The sequence below is a fragment of the Toxorhynchites rutilus genome, chromosome 2 (assembly GCF_029784135.1).
Source record: "Toxorhynchites rutilus septentrionalis strain SRP chromosome 2, ASM2978413v1, whole genome shotgun sequence".
NCBI lineage: Eukaryota > Metazoa > Arthropoda > Insecta > Diptera > Culicidae > Toxorhynchites > Toxorhynchites rutilus.
Window position 1 is genome coordinate 139450640 of NC_073745.1, and position 26223 is coordinate 139476862.

General features: G+C 39.1%; 1 protein-coding gene across 1 annotated transcript in view; it reads left to right on the forward strand.

Moving 5' to 3' along the window:
* The first annotated feature begins 16289 nt into the window (after nucleotides 1–16289).
* The window catches only part of LOC129767665 (proton-coupled amino acid transporter-like protein pathetic), a 71509-nt gene continuing 61575 nt past the window's right edge, over nucleotides 16290–26223 (forward strand). The window contains exons 1-2 of the mRNA XM_055768785.1: nucleotides 16290–16398; nucleotides 16534–16830. The gene's annotated coding sequence lies outside the window, so the exon portion shown is untranslated. The remainder of the gene's footprint in view (nucleotides 16399–16533; nucleotides 16831–26223) is intronic.

A 26223-nucleotide genomic window follows, 5' to 3' on the forward strand; every position in this document is an offset into this window, starting at 1 on the left:
GTCAGCGCTCTAGTTGAAGTATCCAGTGAACAGAGAACAGACACTCTGTTCAAGTTACTTTTACCAGTATCGAACAAGTAATTGGCCTCTAACTTGAACAGAGTGTCTGTTCTCTATTCACTGGATACTTCAACTAGAGCGCTGACTAGCATCGTCTAAATCAGCCTTAAGTTTAAAGGATCCGAATTCTTAAATATAATTTTAAAACTATATATATATATTGACAGTTCTCAAGACTGTTGTTGCCCAATGTTCACAGCTCTAGTACTGCATTGTATTAACACAACGTAGGGTAAACAGTCAGTAGATTACGAAACAACCTTCTTCCTAATCCAACTTCGAGGAATAAAGATTGCAAATTGAATTCGTCGTCATAAGTTTCGGTTTTTTTATCTGTGATCCGAGTGTGGTTCCTGGGATAAATTATCCGCCGGAAATCACGATCCTGCCCTATCATATATATATATATATATATATATATATATATATATATATATATATATATATATATATATATATATATATATATATATATATATATATATATATATATATATATATATATATTTTTCAAAATTTATATTTTTATCGGGGGTCATATGGCGGTAGCCTGACGGGACCGGGAGTTCAATATTTTGACAGTTTTTCTTATTATCTATGTTAGTAATATGTAACCGCTTACTCGCGGTCAGCTCGAGGTTAGTATTACAAGTGTTCTCGTAATTGGGATGTTGCTGTGTCCAATGCTCTGTACGTATGCCCGACACGGGATACTTCCTATTGGGATGCAGCTGACCATTAATCAGCAACGCCCCCTAGTCTGTACCCCATATCTAGCGTGGTGCGTCCTCTCGACTCGAGGAATCCAGGATAGAATGGTCACTAGCCGGCGCTATATATATATATATATATATATATATATATATATATATATATTTATAAACAATTTTCTTACATCTATGGTTAGTAAGGTGGAAAACCGATTTCTCGCGGTGTACTCGAGTTTAGAAGTAGAAGGACCAATTTGAGTTGACGGCAGAATGGTGTTGACATCTGGGTACGATATTAGTTTGTATGAGGTCAAGGGCCTAATGCAGTTTCAAAGTTTTAAAATTTATATGAATTTTTTTCTTGGCGTTATTTACCTACTATAAGGTGCGTTGTTCTGACCCTAATTTTAAACTATTTTCTATGAATTTTCAGATATTCTTACCAAAACTTACCATTATAATATCAAATTATCTTTAGATACAATTTTTGTATGATATTTTTTCACTACTTGCAAGCAAAAATGATTTTCATTTTCATATAGTACTAATTTGATTTAGGAAAAATAATTTTCATTCATAATTTTTATTTTAAAAGTGTGTTCTCCCATATTGTCATGCCTACTCCCCCATTTGTTAATACCAAGCTCAATACCGTCCACGCGGATATTAAAACATTCATTCCAATCCAATTTCCGAACGTGTAGCATCGCGTAATAAATTCTGTTGTGTTAATATATTACAAGTGCTTTTTATTCTACAGATGAAGTAATCCAAATGGTATTTTTTCAAAATCAAAGTGTTAATTCCAGAGCTATCAATTTCCCGTCAACGGTCAGAGCCACCAAAGGGTGACATATTTATTAGGAAAACGGATGGGATATAAGGAAATTGTAACAATGTTGATGAACACTCAATTCTTAAATCTATTCGTATATCTGTTGTGTATTTACAATTCAACTTATTCTACTGTTTATAGCAAGGGGACGAATTACTTACAAGGGGAAAAAGAGGGGTATAAGGATATAAGGACAATTTCACACGAAGTTCGAGAGCTTTAAGGAAAACATATATTTGGGACATGTAATCAAGGTCTAACCGAAACAACACATCACTTACCGGTACACTGGGCTGTCTTCCTCGAACCCAAAGGGAGTTTTCTAAATTCGAACTGGCGACAAGATACACCTCGCACGACCAACCAACGTGATCGATGTCGTGATAACCTTGACCACAAACGCAGAGATTGTTACTGGCGAGATGGAAACGAAAGAGTCGGGAGAAGGTGCGAAAAAAGTCCCGACTCAAGTTCAGACGACTTTTGAACCACGGTTGGAGGGATAATCGAGTGAAACCACCGGCCCAATTCATCTTCATCCCACTTGCGTTACCAGTTAGCGATGGTATTTTTACGGACTAAGAATAAATTTCATTGAAGGTGATTTGACGCTGATAAATGTCGTCTCCAATCGCACCCACCTTTGCTAATGAGTCAGCCCTCTCATTACCCAGAATTGAGCAATGAGAAGGGACCCAGACAAAGGTAATGACATAACAGCGTCTGGTTAAAGCACTCAAAATTTCTCGTATTCTCTCAAGGAAGTACGGCGAGTGCTTTTCCGGCCTCACTGAACGGATAGCTTCGACAGAGCTAAGACTATCCGTTGCAATGTAACAGTGTTCAACAGGTCGAGAAGCGACGCCCAGCGTATCGCAGCCAATTCAGCAATATTCACTGAGCAAGGATACTGAAGACTGCGGATAATGTTAAAAAATTCGTTGAATACTCCAAATCCTGTGGACTCATTCATAGAGGACACATCAGTAGAGTACATATTATCACAATTGATACCCCCATACTTGTCATCGAAGATCGTTGAAACGATCCTCGATCGAAGATAATCTGGTATTCTATGGATATCCTGCTTCATGGACAGATCAAAATGCACAGAGGAATTGATGTAGTCAGGAAAACAAACACGGTTGGGAATATACGAAGAAGAATAAACCTGCATGAAGATGAATCCATGATATGAACTCATGAATCCAGAGTGAAAATTTAGCTCGATCAGTTGCTCAAAATTTCTGATCAACAATGGGTTCATAACCTTACACCGGATGAGGAACCAAAGAGATAATAAATTGAAGCGATCTTTTAGTGGGAGTACGCCTGCCAAAACCTCGAGACTCATGGTATGCGTTGAGGGCATACATCCCAACGCAATACGGAGCCAAAGATACTCAATTCGCTCGAGTTTAATGAGGTGTGTTTTGGCAGCTGATTGAAAACAGAAACTGCCATACTCCATCACTGAGAGAATAGTTGTTCGATACAACATTATAAGATCTTGTGGATGGGCTTTCCAGCAGGTACCGGTAATTGTACGGAGAATGTTTATTCTTTGTTGGCATATTTTACTCAGATACCGAATATGAGCCCCCCAAGTACATTTAGAGTCGAACCAGACCCCAAGATACTTGAATGACATAGCATGAGTGATCGGTTTACCTAAAAGTTGAAGCTTTGATTTTGCTGGTCTATGTTTCCTAGAAAAAACCACCATCTCTGTTTTCTCCATGGAGAATTCGATCCCTAGCCCAATGGCCCAGGTTGAAACATTGTTCAAAGTATTTTGTAAGGGTTCTTGCAGGTCGGATTCGTTTGATCCTACGACAGACACCACTCCTTCATCTGCAAGTTGTCTTAGGCTGCAATTTTGTGTAAGGCAATCGTCGATATCGCTTTTTTACCTGGTATTTCTTTATATTTGCTAACAGATGATTTCCATCCCAATGACATTAGTACTTAAACTAACTTAAACTAACATTACATAGAAGCTTACATAGAAGTTGTACAAAAGGGGGCTCAAACATGAGCCCTGGGAGAGGCCCATGTAAAAGAACATACTTACTGCCGAATCTCCGTGAGAAAAGTTCAAATGTTTCTCACAAAGCAATTTATATAACATGTTAATCAATAGAGGCGGCAGATCCCGAGAGTGTAATTTGTCTGACAAAATCTCTATTGAAACAGAATCAAAGGCCCCCTTTATGTTTATGAATACTGAAGCCTTTTTTTTCGGCGTTAGCCATTTGAATTTCTGAAGAAAGCAACGCAAGACAATCATTCGTCCCCTTGCCCCTGCGGAACCCATATTGTGTATCTGAGAGTAGGCCATTCGTTTCAACCCATCGATCAAGGTGAAACAATATCATTTTCTCCAACAATTTTCTAATACAAGACAGCATTGCTATTGGGCTGTACGAATTGAAGTCGGACGCAGGTGTTCCGGGGTTTTTGAATAGCTATAACTCGTACTTGTCTCCAATCATCCGGAACAATATTATGTTCCAGAAATCGATTGAATAAATTCAACAAGCTATGTTTCACCACATCAGGGAGGTTTATCAACAAGTTGAACTTAATTCGATCCGATCCTGAAGCAGAATTGTTACATGAAAGGAGAGCGAGAGAGAATTCTACCATCTAAAACTCGGATTCAAGATCGCACCTATCTTGTGGTATACATCGAACAATTTCTTGGACAGGAACGGAGTCAGAACAAACCTTCCGTTTAGGTGGATAGGGCGCTTGTCCACGGTGAGAGGGGAGGGAGTAAAGATAATGTCCAGGTGTTGAGGAGGCGATCTGGCGTAGTGGTAACATAGCGTAGCTCTCACGCTAAAGGTCACAAGTTCATTTCTCACTCCCGACATTCTTTCGAAATGGAAGTAAAAGTGACGAACCAGCCAAAAGTGTTGAAAGTCACTATAATACAGAAAAAAATAATGTCCGCATGGACACGTGAAATCAACATTTTGAATTAATACATTTACATCTATATTTATAACAAAAATAAATACTGTGTCTAAAACTCATTCCAAATAGAAAAATACGTTTCTTAGCACAATTCTAAATCTTTCATTCGAAAGCAGAAAAAAAATCCATTGAGCAGAACCCTGACATAGTCCTATATAGTATATGCAGTGCAATTCCAAATGAAATCGTTCTAAAAATGCAGATTTCTTAAAAACATGTATTTTCGATTCGAATGAAAGCTTATATTGCGCAATTGGGATTTTTTGACTTAAGTGTAACTTTCGAAAAGTGCGTATCGATATTAGTGAGAGAAATCTTTGATAATTCATATCTCAAAAAGTATGAGTCGTACCGAAATAGGGTCTTAGAAAGAGTTATAGAGTATTGATGTTTAAACGTGAAAAAATATACACTGAGAGAAATAATTAGTTAATCTTTTTTTTTTTATTTATGAAAAAAAAACTTTATTTTTTTTCATGTAAAACAAAAGTCATGTAGAAAACAGGAAGTGGGTTATATCTATGGTATAACCGCAAGGGTGACGTAGGACTATCGTTGATTTAGAGATCATTTGTTTGAAGTTGAATCTAAATCCATTCTGAATGAATGAATAAATGAATATTTGGGAGACTTCGAAAACGAGAGCGTTACGTTGGAGGCACAAGGTTTTATGCATCCAATATAGGATACGAAAAACCTTGTTTTGAAGAATAATCTTCAGAAGCTAACCTGCTAACTGTATTTGATTGACAAATCACAAACCCAAATGTATTATATGGATATTTTATGGATAGAAAACATTAAAATAAACTCTTTCACATGAATGTAATTTTAAATTCCCAGAGGAACTGGCAGATTATTTTCAGTAACGATTAGATATGTCCACATTTTCCTCGATACTGGAAGCCCACCAGTGGTTAATACTAACTCGATAACCACCTGTTAATAGTACTTGATTGAAAAATATTTGGTCACAGTGTTACATGAATAGAAAACATTCAAATAAACTCTTTCACATGAATGTATTTTTAAATTCCCAGAGGAACTGGCTGATTATTTCCCAGCAATGATTAGATCTTTCCGGAACTTTCTCGATGCTGAATGGCATCCAAACGGAAACAATTCTGCGCGTGTATGTGTCGATCCTTCGCCGTCCACCTCCTCCAGCACGTTAGGCAACGATGTTGTCTTGTCGATGTCCTCACAAAAAATGAATGTGTCTCACCACCAGAATATCGCTTAAGTATGCTTTTTGTGTGTGATTGAATCGAGAGAAGGTGTGGTTTACGATGGCAATTTGGAAGGCAAACTAGAGGGGAATGAACTCTCTGAGCTCGGAACTTTCGGCGACAGAGCAAGAATCGATTGCGGGCGCATACTATATTGGATACGGAAATATCCAACTGATGGGGAAAAATAATCTTCAGAAGCTATCCTGTTAATTGCGATTGATCGAAAAATCACAAAACCAAATGTATTTGGTCACAGTGTTACATGGATAGAAAACATTCAAATAAACTCTTTCACATGAATGTATTTTTAAATTCCCAGAGGTACTGGCAGATTATTTTCAGTAACGATTAGATATTTCCACATTTTCCTCGATACTGGAAGCCCACCAGTGGTTAATACTAATTCGATAACCACCTGTTAATAGCACTTGATTGAAACATATTTGGTCACAGTGTTACATGGATAGAAAACATTAAAATAAACTCTTTCACATAAATGTAATTTTAAATTCCCAGAGGAACTGGCAGATTATTTTCAGTAACGATTAGATATTTCCACATTTTCCTCGATACTGGAAGCCCACCAGTGGTTTATGCTAACTCGATAACCATCTGTTAATAGTACTTGATTGAAACATATTTGATCACAGTGTTACATGGATAGAAAACATTCAAATAAACTCTTTCACATGAATGTATTTTTAAATTCCCAGAGGAACTGGCAGATTATTTTCCGGATCTTTCTCGATGCTGAATGGCATCCAAACGGAAAGAATTCCGCGTGTGTATGTGTGTGTGTGTGTAGCGGCTGCTTCGAGATCTTCCCGGGGAACCGTTTGTGGCATCACTCTCCTCCTGATGGATTCATGTCTAGCTAAGGTGCACAAACAGGCTCTTGGTGACACCATTCATCAGCGCTTTCATGATAAACGAAGAGCTTCACCACAACAGCGACAACATGCTCCAATCGCTGTTCAATTAGAACTGAGTGGATTTCCGAGCGGCGCTCGCTTATATACCGATTGGTGATTTCAATAGCCTGTTTTGAAAGCAATTTTAAGACTATTAAAACAAGTTTTTGGATCAAAAAGTAACAAGTATATAACGCGTAGACATTTTATCTTTCGAATGAAGTGTTTATCATACCAATTCGTTCAGTTGTTTAGGAGCTATTAACGCTCAAAATCTCGGTCTCCGGCGTAACGCTTTCGTTTTCGAAACTTTGATTTTACACCCCGTTATAGAAATGAAAGACGTAGTCCTACGTCAAAATTTAAAAAAAAAATTCCAAGAAAGTAAAAGGGTGGGTTATATCTATGATATAATCGCAAGGTTGACGTGGGACTATCTTAGCTTAATAATCATTTGTTTGTATTGATCAAATTTTTGATTAAATTAAACCATTTCCGAATTCAATATATTTGCGTTGTGAGTAAAAAGTTTGAACGAATGCCATGTCTCTAGTGTCTGCAGGATTTTACCAGGTACCTAAGTTTAAAAGACCGTGTTATGGAAACATGCTCTAGTCTGCACAAAGGCAAGCAAGTACAAATGTACTCGCAGTTTGCATGTATTTGCAATGCCGATTTCCCCAGACACCTTGGTTTAGAAGTCTTTATAGGTAAACAGATTTCAGTCGGAACAAAAATACTCCCGATCTGCATAAATTTGCAATCCCAATTTCTCTAGACACCTTGGTTCTGAAGCCTGTGTTGAGGAAACATATTTTAGTCGGAACAAAAATGCCCCCGACTTGCATATATTTGCAAAGTCAATTTCCCCTCGCTCCATGGATTAAAAGTCTGTGTTAGGGAAATACATTTCAGTCGGAACAAAAATGACCCCGACTTGCATGAATTTGCAATGCCAACTTCCCCACGCTCCTTGGATTTGAAGTCTGTGTTAGGGAAACACATTTCGGTGGAAACAAAAGCTCCCACTACTTTCATGTATTTGCAATTCCGATTTCCCCAAGGCAGCTTGGTTTCGAAGTATGTGATGGGGAAACCGTAATGCGGACCAATCAAAACGAGGTAGTTAGGGCGTTGAGATAGCTCTTAACATTTTACAGTTATTCAATTATTTATCTAATGAAACATAACATTTCATTAATTGCGACAGATGCGTAGAAATATTCCCTATCAATTGATGCAAACATCTTTCCAATCCAGTAGAAAATTTTCGAGTTATAAGCATTCGAAATCTTGCATTTTTTCCTGCATGTTCAGTGTTTATGTTTTCATTTTACCCCCCATATATTCCGGTTAGACGTAGTCCCACGTCAAAACTATTTTTGACCAACAATCATTTTAAGCCACAAATTATGAATCTCGATGTGATTGAAAACAAAGAAGCTCATTATCAAACTTCTTCTAAATGCAGCCATTCTCGAGATAGGTAACGATGCAATGCTCGTCGAATCAACTCTGATCAATGTAACTTAAAATACAGGTTACATCGCAATGAGGAACAGTGTATCTGATAAAAACGAAACCTTGTGGAACCCTGTTTTCTATGTGGTGCACACGCGACAGATGCCCTTTAGGATAGGCGCAAATTGAGACGCGTATAGCGCGAGTAACTTGGTGCGACATAGTGCCTGCTTTTGTGGCTAATGAAAACAGATAGAAAGACGCATATTGGTCAGGTGACGCGACATGGCGCAGGAGCATTCCTGAACCACAGTTTTCGTGCTGGTCGTGCCGGGTGTGGTGGTTGTGTTAGTTGATAAATATATCTTTCAGCTATGTGTGAGTCAGACATTATATGCGAGTGGCACGTTATTTACACCAACCTGCGACTCAATATGTGCACCACCGCGTGACATATGAGTCGTGTTGGTAATCTCGTGTTAGTTCACGAGGGCTATATGCTTCTCAATTTGCGCCAAGCCTTACACACACCTGAACGTTCCTAAAAAGAAACAGCAATAGAATCATCATTCGATCACAGATCCGTCACGACTCCAGTATACGTAACACACCATGCCACCAAGTTGTATCGAACATCTTGGACGGATCCATTAGTTCTATGAGGCTATGTCCGGTTCTTAATGGAAGAATCCTCCCAGTTCTACCAAATATTAATATATGTTGCACTCAAAGTGAAATGCATGCTGTCGTTCATCAATAATTCCCCTTTCTCATTCTAGTTCGGTAATTAGACGTCAGTTGGTGATGCGTTCGAACTATTTTACCATGCGTCTAGTAAGCGAAATCGGTCAAAATGCTTCAGGTCCCGGTTGACTGTAGTTAGGTCTCGGGGTGGGTATGACAATGGCATATTTAATAATTTGATATAGTGACAGTTCTTTTTCCCGTTTTTCCCATTCCCCTTCCTGTGCCTATAAGAAGCGGAGAAGCTACTTTCATCCGTCCTTCTCCGAACCGGTCACTTGTTTTTTGGTAGTCTTATCTTAAATCGGGAGAAATGGGGCACTACACTTCGTTCCAGATCTTGGTAAGAAAATGCTGACCTGTCGTCCGTCGTGTTCCCCAGCACCAATCGCTGTCGAGACGAATATTTATTTGTTTACAATGATGCTACGCTACATTAAGAGATTGGATCTTATTCACGACCTCCTCCACGGGGTCCAACCACCTCGCTCACTGGGCACCTCTTCTTCTTGTTCCCCCTGGATTCGATGCAATCTTTGCAGGGTTGCTGTCCGGTAATTTTGCATTATGCACTGCCCATCGCACTCGTCCAGCCTCGGCGACTTTCTGGATGCTGGTTCAGATTGTGATTCATCCTCCTTCTCCAAATTTCGTTCCCCAGAACAACACCGTATACTGTTCTGATCACTCGGCGTTCAAAAACACCAACGGCTTGTGAGTCCCCTTCCAGCATTGTCCATGCTTCGTGCCCATAGAGAACAGCCGATTGAATTAGGGATTTGTACATGGCACACTTCTTACGGGGTCGGAGTTTGTTGGATCTCAAGGAGCCTATAGTAGGCACGACTTCCATTGATCAATGAGCCAAGGTAGACAAATTCCTCTACCACCTCGAGCTCGTCGCCGTCGATCACAACACTACTACCATGAAGAACTCTGTTGCGATCAGTCCCTCCTGCTAGCATTGATCCCAAGCTTAATCAGATCAGCTTCGTGTTTCATTCGGGTATACAAGTCCGCTACTGTCGCATGACTTGTCAGCTTTCTGGGAAAGCCGGGTTCGTCCATGGTTTTCTATAGCTGTAGTCGGTTGATTGTATCATATGCAGGTTTTAAGTCGACGAAGATGTGGTGCTGTAACAATCCGGTGCGTCGTCGAGCAACCGGGAATGAATCCGGCCTGATAACTTCCAACAAATTTGTTTACTATTGGCAATAGACGCCGAAGGAGGTTCCGAGACAGTTGTTCACTGCACTGGTGAAGTCATCAATAACGCAGTCATGGTCCCCTGTCTGCGCGCTGTTCAAGTGTTCATCGTAGTGCTGCCTACACCTTTCGATCACCTCGTGTTCGTTTGTCAAGATGCCTCCTTCCTTGTTCCTTGTACTTTTCGCCACGCGGCATAAAGCCTTTGTGCGAGGCGTTTAGTTTCTTGAAGAACTTTCGCGATTCCATGCAGCGCTTTTTCCCGAAAGAGATGTGTTTCGGTCTTCGCATCAATTGGTATCGTTCAACGTTTTGTGAAGTCGCTCGTTGTACTGCTTAATGCTGCTATCAAGGTGTTCAAGGCTCAGCATTCATCGGAACAGCATCCAGTTCGTCTACCCCCGGTAAAGCACATTCAAGACGCTGCGAGTATATTGCAAGAACGTTCGGCTCCTGCAGTCATCGTAGGTACCGTTGTGAGCCCTGTTGTTTCATATTATTGACGACTGACAGTTTATAACGCAGTTTGACCATCGCCAGATCGGAATCGATGCTAGTGGCCAGGGAGGTTCTGACGTAGATGATATTCGAGAAGTTCCAAACATCTGTGTTTCCGTTTGCTGAGGTTATCTCCATGTATAACAGTATTGGAGGCTGTAGTGGAAGAGGGTGCTATGTATGGCCATGTTCTTGAAGGCAACGAAGTCGATAAGTCGGAGGTCGTTTCCATTGGTCCGCGGGTGGGCACTGTAACACTGCGTGTAGAATTCTTCTTCATCCTCATCGGTGCAAGCTAAATGGGGGCTGTGGACGTGGATCATACTGATGTTGAAGAAGTGGCCTCGCCTCTCCAGTCTGCACATTGCTTCAAATCAATGTTGTCAATCAATTGAGTAAGTGGGCCGTAACTCGTTGGATAGTCGGCACAGGATACTTCACTGCAAATGGGTTGTGGTATGATAGTGCGGTAGTGCGAATGGTACTATATATTCCCACTCTCTAAACCGACTGTTTGCGTTGTTAAGCTTCTTCTTCTTAAATGGCACTAACGTTCCTGCGTTGTTAAGTTGTTCAATATTCTCACGTAGTCAACGCGGTTAACCATTTCAATGAAATTCGCATTGCTACGTTAACTGGATATCTACGGTCCCGAACGAGTGCACCGATCCAACCATTTGCAGTACCAACCACCGAGACGAACACTCTATGGATACAACAATCTCATCAATTCGATAAGTTGCAGATTGCAAGATCCCATACAAATGAAACACAACTTTTTGCATAACTCGAGAACTAATCAAGCAAAGGGGTAAGGGTAAAACTCGAGAAAGGAATTGTTTGTTCGATTTCAAATGTCATTATTTTATTATATTTTCTGTATCAAACATGTATTCCATATGATGGAGAAACATGTTATTTGCAAGTGATTGAAGAATCTAGAAATCTTGAATTGTGTCTGAAAATAATTTGATATTATAATGACGAGTTCTAGTTGAAGTACTAGGAAATTTATAGTAAAAGGAATTTGTAAAGGGTCAAAATTAATCAATGAACCTGTTACGGCCCGGACGGAAAACTAGAAAAAAGACACCTCGATTTAAATACAAACAACTTTATTCAAACACTTCACATATTACACAAAATACTTAAAGAATAATTAGTTTGTTATACACATTCTAATACATATTGTCACTAACCTTTTATCATCGTCCACGGATGTCCAGAACAATCACCTGAAAGGATAATTATTGATTGCACATAATTGTACAACACAGAATATGTACTGTTGTGTTGTGTACCACTAGCGGTGAACGACAACACAAAACAAACAATCTCAACATACAAAACAATAACAAACAAATCGTCAAAAGATTGGAACGGATGGAAACGAACCCGCTATACAAAGTGTATTTGTTTATGGCGAATATTCTAGACGCAACCCATACAACAATTGCGCTATCCAAATGACTATGGGACCAATGGTATAATTAGGGCAAGAAATGTTCAGAACAGAGTCAGTTGCAAATAAACCCTTCGATCAGTATAGGTCAGTTTTGACTGTATTCGATCTCATCATCTCATCATTCAACGGGTAGCCAGTTGGTTACACACGATTATCCCTAAAGGCTGATTTAGACGATGCCAGTCAGCGCTCTAGTTGAAGTATCCAGTGAATAGAGAACAGACACTCTGTTCAAGTTAGAGGTCAATTACTTGTTCGATACTGGTACAAGTAACATGGACAGAGTGTCTGGTTCGCCTCTGTATGAGAATCTTTGTAATACTAACCTCGAGCACAACTCTTCAGAACTCTGTTCAGATACCTTTCTGGGTGGAGACAGAACCGTTCTACGATTGAACCCATGGACGTTCGCTTAGTAAGAAAACGTGTATGTTTGAAAGTATTTATAACAAAAAAAAACATTTTGGGCGAGACGAAGTTTGTATAAATTTGTTTGTTTGTATAAATACAAATACAAATACAAATGCTTTATTCATATTACGATTTCAATATCTCTACGTACCCATACCACTTCGTGCATTTAGTAAGAATTTACATTACATCATATTTTAACGCAAAATGCGGAAACCTTGTGAGAAAATAACGTGACTGAAAGCCTATGTTTCGATAACCAGTCACATTTGTTTATCGTGCCGAAGTGGTGTCCATCCGCACTCAGTGAAAGCTTTAGTTTCATTGCACGTGTTTGATCATAAAACAAGAAGAATCAAGGCGGAATTTTCGGATTTTGCAAGCTGTATAACATCAAAATATTTTCAATTATTGCGGACTAATTCTAAAATATGTTGACCCTTTTTGATGTTGAAAAAGTATATTCATCGGACGTAGAAACTCTTGATGGCACCCATGGCCGAATGGTTGGCGTCACACTTACCATGATGAAGGTTTTCCGGTTCGATTCATCTCTATGCTATTTGGTATTTGAATCTCAACTAAGTACTGAAAATGACGCAAGTGATACTACGTTGAGACAGCGAGGTTCTACTAGAAACGTTAGTGACGCTAAAAGAAACAGAAGATACATGCGAATTGAACCGAGACAACTGGATTGAAGCGTGATGTAGCTCAACCGTAAATTTATGTTTTCAAAATATGTCTGCAAAAATATCGTTCTGAATTCTTACATTGTGAATTTTTTTTAATTTTATAGCCTAGGTTATGAAGTTATGGACTCCTATAACCTATTTAAAAAATCGTCTAGAATAAGCCAGCTATTGCTTAGCTGTCTGAAATAGAAAGTGATCACATTAGCGGATGGATAAACCGATTTGATGTACCGAATATAGCTTTCAGTTTCTTGAAGTCTCTTGAAAAAAATGACCGGTCAATTTTCTTAATGTTTCTTATATCAACAATACTTAAAAATTACGCCAATCTGCCACTATAGTGCCAGTCAATGAAATTTTCCGGAACCATTAATGCTTCCAAATCACAAAATTCACAATAAAAATCATATCACAAAATTGTTTTGTGATGCATTTTTATTATCTTATTGACAGTAGGAATAAGTGCGGTTGAAACTAGTGCAGTTATTATGGTTTGCAATGTAAATAAATTGTACATGCAGAAGCAGATTTCCTTAGCTCGACAGCTGCACCATGACGAAGTGGCAGCATATTCATGATTTGTCCCACGTGCGAATATCGCAAAAAGACATTTCAATCACTGTGGGAAAGTCCCGGTGGACCATGAAAAGGGTCTTAGACCGAGAAAAGAAGTAACAACTATCCGCGAGGGTGGCCAAAGGTCGTCCGATGTCAGCTCGGATTCCGGGGGTTATCGCTGCCATCAAAAGGAAGATTCGGTCGAATCCAGTGCATTCAATGAGGAAAATGGCGAAGGAACACGGGACTCAGCGATTTTACGGCACGGAAAGATCGTAAAGGAAGGTCGCGGACGAAGTTGAGGCCCCGGAAAGACCCGGTGTTCATACCAGAAGGCAACAAAGTAAACACGGAGGCTTGCATCGGGATTTTAAGAAAGTATGTTCTTCCGTGGGTCAAAGAGCAGTACGGCCCGAAGCCAAATGTTTCTTTATTTCATCAAGATAAGGCTCCGTGCCACACCTCGAACCGCACTCACATGGCTTCTCCGATCTTATTCCGCTGGATTACTTAGTATGGCGCTTCATGAAGGCCAGGGTCTGTCCTTAACGTCGCCCGAGTACATCAAGCCTCAGACAAACATTTACCAGTATCTGGAGAGAAATACCAGTATCCACAATATTAGGACCTGTCGTGTGTTCCGGAAGCGCTTGGCGGCCGTAATTGCAGCAAGTGGACTAGATCGATGATTAACAAAGTTTAAGACTTTCAGACATATCCCCCTTTTGAATAAATAAAAATAATCGAAACCGAAACTTTTGAGATTTTTTTTAAATTTTGCCATTGCTCAATGGTGCAAACATTATCACGCATACGGTAGATACAATGGTGGTTGTTAATAATGAAGAACTTAATCTAGTACTAGCTGATCCGACGAACTTCGTCCTGCTCAAGATAGATTTTTTGTTTTGAATACCTTCAAACATCCACGTTTTCTTACTAAGTGAACGTTAGTGAGTCCAATCACTGAACTCTTCATTGATTGATTACCCTTTGACCCTTTACAATTTCCTTTTACTATAAACTGTCTAGTACTTCTACAAAAATTCGTCCTTATAATATAAAATTATTTTCAGACACAATTCTCGTTCAAGATTCTTCAAGCATTTGGAAATAACATGTTTCTCCGTTGCATGGAATACATGTTTGATACAGAGAATATTACAAAATAAAGACAGCTCAAACCTTCCTCGGGTGTAGGGCACACCAACACATTTGGCCTTCCATTTTTGTTTACATAGATAGAAGATATAGGAATGCGTTATTCCGTCTGAAAATCCTTTTCCACTTTCGAACAAAAATCAATTTCGTTAGAGCGAACATCAAATGGACTAACAACGCTTAGCTAATCGTAGAACATATGGGAATTCAATTTTCCGAATTTTCTCTCCGCTATATTGATCTACGGGAAGAGACGAATACAACAAAATAAAGAATGCTAAAATCGGACCATCCCTTCTTGGGGTTTTCAGCTTACCAACAGATTTTGTCTTACATTTTTATTTATATAGATATAGGATATGGAAATGCGTTATTTTGCCAGAAAATCCATTTCCACTTACGAACAAAGATCAATTTCGATATTCAATTCTCCGAATTTTCCGACCTTCCTTCAGAATTTTCCGAAAATTTTCCGATTTTTCTCTCAACTATATTGATCTACGGGAAGAGACGAACACAACAAAATAAAGAAGGCTAAAATGGAACCATCCCTTCTTCGGGTTTTCCGCTTACCAACAGATTTTGCCTTACATTTTCATTTATACAGATTATTAGACTATTCCTGACATTTAGGTGGCTATTGGAGTTGTTCCAGATTTTCTGGCGATATAAGCTGCTTTTTCCCGTTGCTTGTATTTTCCTCTCACTAGAGATTTTATTTGTGTTTCATTGTTTTGTTTTCAAAAACTGTCGGTTGGTTCTTAATAAATTTTGTTTTTGTTCTGGTTTCCGAAATCAATATTAATTTAGATAGAATATCATACCAAAACGAAAAAAGAAGGATACCAACATCACAGAAAACTAAATCGAAGAAAAGTTACATTACTCATCCATGTACACATAATATGATTATTGTTATACTACCACACCTCGAGAAATTCTATTATTGGCTATCAGTTTTCAGAAACAATTAGTAGGGATGATTCTCAGAGTGCCCGCAATTGTCCGTTCCATACGTACCGACATTTTTTTACTGCACAACGAGCATAGTACAATATGCTCGAATAATCTGCAGTTCCACTGCCTTATAACCCAGTACTATCCAGCTCACCACGTGACAAAAGCTCTCCGCCAGCACGGAATGAAAACAAACGTACCCAAAAAGCCTGAACAGAGGAAAAAAACATTTTCTCACGTTTCGGAAGCTTTCAAAAACAAACCAGAATTTGCTGCGCGTGCACAAAGTGGCAGCAATCGCGCAACAACAAACCAACTTCACCCAACTTCGCGATCGCGCCTGGCTGCGAGGCCCATAGCGCGATCAGAACTTTGCGCGCCACCACACGCTGTCTGTTGGGGTTGTTGGGAGACATGCTTCCTAGCGTTGAAACGGTAGCCCCACAAGGTTCGCTACGATCAGTTGTCTTCCACCAGAGGACTACGTTAGACGTGTTTTCCCGTCGCTCCGGTAAACTGTGCAAACGCACACGCGCCAATCAGCAAACGGTCGCCGATTGGATTCAATTTGCTAATTACTGTTCTGTGCAAGAAGTGATTGAGCTCGATCTTTTCTTCTTTGTTTTGTTCTGTTTATGATTTACAGCGAAAATCGGAAAATCATGTGCCGGAGCAAATTTTAAGTGGCTTTCCATTTGGATCATTGGTGCATTGAACTGTGATATGTCGATAGATCTTCATTGGTGAAACATTGGTGCAATCAATGTCACTGCATTTCGAGCTGTGATTTCAAGAGCAAAATTGGAATAAAATTGAATTTGTTGTGATTGATGGCAAAGTGAGAGAGAAAAAAGAAATTTAAACAGCAAAGTGCATCGAAAACGTAAATAATTTATTACAAGCCTTAACGAATACAAGTACATATACAAAATAGCAAAAGCTGGTGAGTATCAACTTTTTAAAAACATTTTTCGATTCATTTTGGTACTACAATACGAATTATCAGATTCACTTATTTACCTTCTACCTTACAACTACAACTCTCATGTTACCAATAAATGAATGATCCACGCAGATAAATACCATCCTTTACAATGAAAACAGACAAAGCTGGTGCTTACAATAGGGTCAATCTTGAGAAATAAAGTTCTACTGGTGGTAATTCTAGAGTTTTTCATCTGGAGATGATCAAACCTCGAATAAACAAATTTTTACAAACGTAAAAACATCCCCAAACTATGTCCAAAATATATGTTGATATTTATAGCTACACGTGTGATCGAATCAATACGAATGACGTCAAACACGTTAACGAATCTAACTCATGTCTTCCTAGAGAATTCTTGAGCACAAATTCCTTGTGTTACTGGTTTCAGTTTTTATTATTGGGAACTGATATAACTTTCAGCAGATTTTTCGCTAAAATGGGTGCTTTGTTCATTGAAAAAAAATGAGTGGGTTATATCTATGATATGACCGCAAGGTTGGCGTGGGACTATCTTAGCTTAGCAATCATTTGTTTGTATTGATTTAATTTTTGATTGAATGAAACAATTTCCGAATTCAATTGAATTCAATATATTTGCTTTTTGAGTAAAAAGACTGTATAATGCTATATAAGGTCAATTTATGCATTGCGATAGATTTTGTTCTTCGTTAAAAGTAAATTTATTGACAGTCCTTTAACGTTTGGTATGATGACATCTTGGTTTTGAAGTCGGTGTTAGGCAAACACATTTCAGTCGGAACAAAAATACCCCCGACCTGCATGAATTTGCAATGCCAATTACCTCAGACACCTTGGTTCTAAGGTCTGTGTAGGGGTAACACATTTCAGCCGGAACAAAAATGCCCTTGACTTGCATGAATTCGCAATCTCAATTTCCCTACGCTCCATGGATTTGAAGTCTGTGTTAGGGAAACACATTTCAGTCGGAACAAAAATACCCCCAACTTTCATGTATTTGCAATGCCGATTTCTCTAACGCTGCTTGGTTTTGAAGTCTGTGCTAGAGAACACATTTCGGTGAGAACAAACGTATCAATTGATGCAAACATCTTTCCGATCCAGTAAGAAATATTCGAGTTATAAGAATTCGGAATCTTCCATTTTTTCCTGCATTTCTCTTCTTTGTGGCTGCATTTGAATGTAATTTTGGGAAAACGACATATATTTAGAAGCTATCCAAGAATCTATCGTTTTCGGAATCTTCAGAGAAACTTAAACGGTGATCACCCAGCCCATGTTTCATCGTTTGGAACTAGTGATAATGGGAAAAGGCATTAGCTGGTTAATGCAGTGTACGGAGAAGCATTTAGGCGTTTCCGGATAGATTTTCATCGGTTTTGGAACATATGGTCGAGCGTCGTGTTGTTGCAGAATAGCTTTCTCATCACCATTCATGTACCCGAAAAGCTTTAATCTTTAACAGATATCAATTGTACATTCTGCAAACCGATCGAGTCGAATCCAATCGCGTTCTACAAATGTGGCGATCTTGCCACGCAACAGTGTCGAAAAAAATCATTATCACTGAGCTCAAATACTCAAGCGTCCCTCACACGATCGTCAACAATTACATTACCAGTAGGGTAAAAGAGGGGACTTTGGTTCCCCTAAGCAAATCGCCTAATATTTCCAAACCAATGCAGTCTAAACGAAAAATGGCACATTGAACACTGAGCTACACTTGTTTTCTCTCAGTCAATAACGTTTAATCATTATATAAAGCTTCAATCTACCGAATATATCATAAAATAAAAGAGATGATTTTTGGACATTAAAATTTGATGCGGGGTGATTTGGACCGTCTGTGGGGTGATTTGGTCCAGTGTTATTTCATTGAAAAAAAACATATTTATGTTTATGTAAAGGAATACAAGATAATATTACAATCAGTAACAGTGTTCTGGGATCGATACCAGGTGTCTTGACCAGATTCCAGACCAGAAAAATTGGCCATTCCGAATTCTACATGTATCTTTTCATTATTGTTCGAACATTTTCAAACACTTTCGATGCTTGGTCAAAGAAAATCCGTTCTTGATGACCTGCGTTGCTCTTTCAAGCTCCTTGCTCTTCCAACGTTGTCTGTCCATCCTTTTTTTTTATTCTGCGACATCTGGAATCAATTAGACCAATGAAAAGCCTCAAACCTGTAGGACCAATTCACCCCATAGAAACATGTTTAAGTCACCCCACACAACATGCAAAAATTAAAATGCAATTAATTTCCTTTATTTTTATCGAATTTACAGTTTCGCTGCATCAAAATGTTTCTCTTCTGTAGGCGAACAGATTTACTACACAATACACGAAGAGTTCGTTTAATCAGCGGAAAAAACCTCAAAAACCACGATTGAAAAACTCACAATTTCTGACAATCGAAGTGCTTGATGTGTTCATTCTACCGTTTCCCTCCACCTGTTAAATTTTACCGAAGTTTTTCTATGCTGAGTATATACGGTTCAACAATAAAAGGAGATGACATTATAAAAAATCCAAGTTGAGCCATACTTTTAGAGATAAAGGGGTGGTCCAAATCACCCCGTTTGTCCAACTCACCCCGTGTTACCCTAATGATATTCATTCGTGATTCATTTCAATACACATTACATTTTTTCCCCCCTGCACAATCATCTCCATTGTCATTACTTTCCTTTATTATTGTCATGGTGTCTGTAAGAGTAATTCACGACCAACGTAAATTAACAGCTTCCACGAGTATGCTAGAAAAAGACAGCAAATAGAATAGGAACACCAAAATTACCCACACAAATGAAAACAGTTTGTAGAGCTACGAAGTTTTTACTCAAAATACTAAGCTGCTTATTTACTAATAAGTTTAATGTTTAATTTTTTCATACACATTATTTAAATTTTTCAATTGTTTAATTTTCTAATTCTTTAAAGCTTTAATTCTATAATTACAGAATTCTATAATTCTATAATTCTATGATTCTATGATTCTATAATTCTGTAATTCTTCAATTTTATATTTCTATAATTCTTTGTATCCTTTAATTCTTCGGCGCCGTCGCGATTGGAGTTTTATAAAGAGTAGGCAAGATGAATAACGAAATATATGTCACCGGAACGATTAATTTTAAACGATATTTTTCGATAATTTTCTGCCGCCGCGATTGAGTTTCATAAAGAGTAGGCACAATATATAACAAAATATATCACTGGTTCGATTATTTCAAATGAATGAAGATAAACAATAGGGACAATAAAGAGTAAGCACGATAAATAACTAAGTATATTACCGGTCTGATAAGTTTTAAAGAAGTTTTCCGGATTACCTTGTCAGATTTCCCAAGAACGATTTTCTGTCGTCTCGATTGGAGTTCGATAAAAATACGCGCGATTATTAAAAGATGAATGTTGTGAAACATGAGCTTTTCGGAATTTCGTTTCGTCGAGTGGTCGATAGTTCACGTTTACATAATCGCATCACTTACCTCGGTGAATCCTGATTATTACCTCTGCCCATTAACAACTATCCCATCCATGATATTCGCTAGGGAACCACGCTATAGAGGCGACCCTTCTTGCCTTCGGGCGGCGAATATCATACTAACATTTCTTCCCTTCCCCTAGTGACTGTAATGACGTGGCCGGCGTCGTTATTGATCATTTAAAGCGCGAATCACTGCACAACGAGAATGATTTGTTGGTCTCAAGCGTCATTCTGTGTGTTCTTTGTGCGATTTGGTTGGTTCAGGACAATCACGGAGAGCAACTACGAATTGTACAGTCTACCCAAGATCAAGCTCAAGCTCAAAATACTAGTGCAACAATTCTACACCTAAACTAGCGTTGGCAGAAAAATATCTCCGGCCGAAAAAATGCTTTTTCGTGTGCTTTAGGTTGAAATGAACTAATAAAAGCATCTTTTTCAAGTGTTTTAAAATGTTTGTATGTAGGGAAGCAAACCTCTCTTTCTCTCATGCTGAACATCAGCTTAGAATTGTTCTCAAAAAAAAGTCCAAACGATGCCAAGCAGGTAATGAACCGGCTGGAATGCAAGGTTTTTATAACACGACTTCACTGTCCAAATAGCCACTGGTGCTGTTGCACAAATATAATATGTGAGAATATTACACCATATTATAAAATGAAGTTAGATTTGAAAAGTATGTATGGAAAGTGTTTTCTACGAGCAAAAAGTATAGCATAAACATGAATCTGTATCCTTTTCGGACGGGGGCCTTGTATGTGGCAAAGTATATGCGGAAAGGGTTAATGTATGCTTGTCTGCAATATGTCTCTTATATTGCTCTTAAAGTGTTATAAATCAGGATGTCAAAACATGTGCTAAAAGTTTATTTTGAATGTAGCGTATCCGTGAAAGAAATAAACACATTTCGAAATGAAATGTATTAATAAAAATGATTATGATTTCTAATAATAATTTCAAAAATTTGATTTATATTTATATTATATTCTTCAAAAATGGTTAAAATTTACATATTTCGAGAATTCAAAAAACCATTACTTATTATTTTCATTGGTCTTTTAACGTTTCAAAATTGCCTATTTTGTATGGCAGATGTATTTGACGTCTTCGTATATCTCCTTTTTGAGGAACGTAGAGCAGTAGCGTAGTGAGGGTAGGCAGCGCCCCTGGCAAACTATGAAAATGGCGCCCCAAAAAATACCATTTTTTTTAAATTTATCACTATAATTACACTTAGGTGCCTACTCTATCAAATTTCTTTTAAAAATCCTATTAAATTTGAACAAGGAACGAGTTATTGCTTAAATAATTGTAAAACATCGCATAGGCCCCTCAGTGCCCAGGCCTAGGCCCAGGCATGCGTAACGGAAAAATCGAAAAGATATTGGTGTAATATGATGTTGGGTGTTCAAATTTTTCGAAAATCAAAGAGAGGTTATTGGTTTCATGTACGGAAAGAAGCAACTACTCATGATGGATGTCTTTTTACTCAATTGAAGATGAAATATAATTCGGGGAATAAAATTGCTTTTGAAAAATCCAGGATTTTGGCGCCCCAAAGGGTCAGCGCCCCCGGCAAATGCCGGATTTGCCACCCGCACACTACGCCGCGGACGTAGAGTACCCGTACCACTGCCAGTCGTTATTTCCCAACGTCAAGTAGGTCTCGTATATTATGAATCCACCTAGTTCTCGGTCTTCCTTATCAGCTTCTGCTATACTTTACGCAGCACCGTCGGGCAGCCGGAACCAGGCTTCGGTTCGACGCTCTTGCCTCTCGTTTGCCGAGAAGATGTTGTGAACGCCGGATCGGCTATTATCACAGCAATTCCTCACGTAGATCCTCACGATATCCAACTTATTTGCTCTGGAATGGAGCAAGCAGTACGAACGAAGCATCGAGCGTAGTTACCTCACTGTTTTCACCATGGCTATTGCCAATGAACTGATAGTGCTGTCATTTTATTCTACACAACACAACATGATTTGTTATGGTTATATTCATGAACAGCGATCCAGGAAATGCAGGAAGGCTACCGGCAGAACTTAATGGGATGGGTCAAATCTAAGGTACGATCATTGAGTACACCCATACCTCGCTTTACGGCCTAGATACGTTCCACGAAAATCGGCCGCAAAGCGAAAAGCCGTATAAGGAATCAATTATTCTAATACAAGTTCATGCAAATTCAATCGAATCGGTTCCAAATTTGTTTGTAACATGGTTTATCATTATAAAGACACTTTACGTTTCTATTTCATTTAAATCAAAAATGCATTTTCAAAAAAGACGGGTGGGTAATGTCGGGGACATAACCGGAGTGACGTAGGACTATACAAAAGGGACAGCTTTTGTTAAGTATATATTTTAAATATATTGTTTTCTTCTTCTCCTACGTGAATACCTACCTATCTACCTGAAAAATGGATTAGTTTACTGTTTACTCTTTATGAATATGTTGATGGTTCTGAAAAGAACCTTTAGTGTTGTGTTTTTGTTATCACTCGATATTCCCATCTTGTTCGGCTAAACCTTCCTGTTTAGCTATTGCGTTTGCCACTCGCCACAGCTTTCACAGTTGGAAAATTTCTTCCTATCCAGCTTGTGACATATTGTTCAGTAAATTACATTTAATGCGACGTGCCGGAGAAACACTTTGCCACTCACTGAAACTCATTTTTGCCTTGATGAGCGCCGAACCGAAGCTGCTCTGTTCTTGATGCGGGTTTTCTAATTGTCGTGAGCAGCTTTGCAAGCCAACTCGAGCACTCCGACGGCCGAAACTCTATAATCGCTGTTAGGTATACTGGTGCTCCGGCACCAATCCGTTCGGCCTAGTTACCCTTGCGGAGCAATCAGTGAATGCGACCAACAGGGAACTGGAGACCTGCACGGTTAGAGTGAGACTTTGCCTTTCCCTTAACTTACTTGTCCTCCTTTGTTACGTCCACGATGCCGATGCCGTACAACCACACGGGTTTACGGTTTGAATGAAAATAAGATATTTTTTTGGGGTCCGCGTGTTTTATACTCTAGCGGTACACACTCACAGGATAGAGACACATCGGTAGACTCAGGCAGAGGGGCGAGTCCAACGAGACGAACGAATGAGCGTTAAAAGGGAGCGATGGCAAAAAAATACATTCATTACGATTTGTTCGCTCGTTGGCTTCACATGCAGGCTAAAAAGGGTCCTTTTCAGGATCACAAAATTATCTTCAATCTAAAGAGTTTATTGTTTTGTTATCTCTCGATATTGGAAAATTTCTTCCCATCCAGCTTGTGACATATTTTACAGTAAATTACATTCAATGGCACGTCGCATTACCACCACTCAGTATCGGATTGGAGGTAATTTTAACCTGTAATTGAACATTTGCGATGACAGTGGTACAGTGTCGACTTTCAATGTGGGGTCATAATTTGGACCCCGAACTCTATGTTTACAAAAATGTCCAACTAAATATGTCGCATTACAGGTCCGTCCAATTAGCTAAATGTCGAGATAAGTGTAAATTACTGTACTTTCAATCTAGAAGCAATTTAAGAATTGGTGAAAATCAATAAGCTCAGAACAACTGCCAAATTCACATACTCATCATATCCTGGCAAACAAATTATGAAAAATCAATTTGTGTTTTATTATTATTTTGGATATTGTTTTAGAAAGCATTGAACTGTATTTCCTAAACTCTTTTTTGGAAGGTTTAATGGCCCTGAAAAGCGCCTTGTTTTATGGAACGGTTCCAATTAAGAAAACTTAGTACTCGTGATTTTGAAAAAACCATTTCGAACGCCCTCTATGCCGCCTTGTTCTGGATTTGCCACCAAAGCAGTTTGTATAAAGAACAAACTTTTTTCTTCTGCTACCTGATGCCGTTTTGCGATTGCGTTTGCCACTCGCCACTCGCTGCAACTGCCTGTTGTTGTCTTGATGTGTTCTGTTCTGAATGCGGTTTTCTTATCGTCGCGAGCAGCTTTACCAGCCAACTCGATCACTTCGGCGGCCGAAACTATATAACGCCGGCTAGGTGGACTGGTGCACTGGTACTAACGCGCTCGGCCTAGCTACCCTTGCGGGGAACTCCAGATCAACACGGTTCGAGCGGGATTTTGCCTTTCCCTTCACTTTTCCTCCTTTACTATGTCCAGACATGGCTGCTTGGGTTGGTTTGTTGATGTGTTGTGATGCGAACCGATGTGGTGTACGGTTTGAATGAGAATGATCGTTACGGTAAGGTAAGGTAAGGTATTGTATTATAGAGACTTTAAACTTTTGCAGTTCATTCGTCTCTAGCCTTGAGAAAGGCCCTTTGAAAACTCTACTCTACTCCAGCGTTACCATCTCCACCCTCTTGCCTTGAGAAAGGCACTCGATCCCTCGCCGTCCAGCTCGTCCAGCAACGATGTTGTCCAGTCGGTGTCCACACAAAGAATGATCGTTACGGCAGCGGAGCGGGGATTTTAAGCTGACTGGCTGGCTCGAGAATTACGCATGTGTGAGACTGCGACCAATGTTTCGTTCATTTTTTTCTTTTTCCTTTTCAATCGTGCTTCATTCTATTTCGCTGATGCTCTGGTTGCCCGTTTTGTTCGGTACGATTTGAGGAGCACAAAATGGACCAATAAAAAATGGGCACATAGTGCATTTTGACAATGCTTGATATTTCACAATTATTCAATTATTTATCTCAAGAAAAATGAAATGTTATTTGTTATGATAGATGCGTAGATATATTTCCTCTCAATTGATGCAAAAACCTTTGCGATCTATTGAGAAATGCTCGAGTTATAAGCCTTCCAAATCTTGCATTTTTTCCTACTTGTTCAGTGCCTAGATTTCCATTTAACCCCCTATATATTCCGGTTAGACGTAGTCCTACGTCAAAAATCTTTTCCTTCGATTTACAAAAAAACTCAAACTTTGACGGCCGTGCGACACAAATAAATGAAGTCCGATTGAGCCGATATTTTGCACAGGGTAGCTTTTCGAGAGAATCAACATTTTTAAGAAAGTTCCGTTTAAAAATTCGAGATGGCCATTTTCGTTGACACTCTAATATGAATCTATCTAGATATATCGACATAGAAAAAAAATTGCCGTTATAGCGAAACACGGCCTAAAGGCCTAAAGGCCGTAAATCGAAAACATGCCTTAAGGCATGCCGCCGTAGCGAAATGCCGTATAAAGAGCGGCCGTATAGCGAGGTGTGGGTGTAGTAGTGTAGTGTAGGTAGAGCGATACACTCCTTACAAACGAAACAAATTCTTATCGAAATCCTGAGCTCTCCAAAAATGCGCTGATTCGCCCGGGAGCAGAGCAACAACTTACTCGATGAGTATAGACGAAGTGAATCCATAGCGAAGATTTATGTAATCTACCAAAAGCACTCTTTCTTTCTTTCTTTATTTATTTATTTATTTATTTACAATAATTAACAGGCTGAATCTATGCCCTAATGAAATTCGAATTGAATTAAATTCTAATAAATTTACGTTTAATAGCTTTCCTACATAAGTTGAAATCAAAGCTCTCTGCAAATCTGTTGAACATTCTGAGCAGACCGGATATACTATCATAGGTCGCGTAATTTGTACGAAATTTCGGTTCCGTAGACTTCTTGGAGGCACCTGTAGTTGGAATGAACTGAGAAATACCCGACACCCTGTACTCGCCATCAGGACATCACGGGCACGAGCACGGGTGACATTGCGGTGAACAGTTAAGGTGTCTAAATTGATTAGATGACATCTACTTTCATAGCTGGGTAGCCAATAGCAGGGTAGCTGGATAGCTGGGTTCCCTCCGCGGCAAACGTCTAAGAGAAAAGCCCACAAACCTGCGCTATACAGCTTCAATTCTGTTTGACAG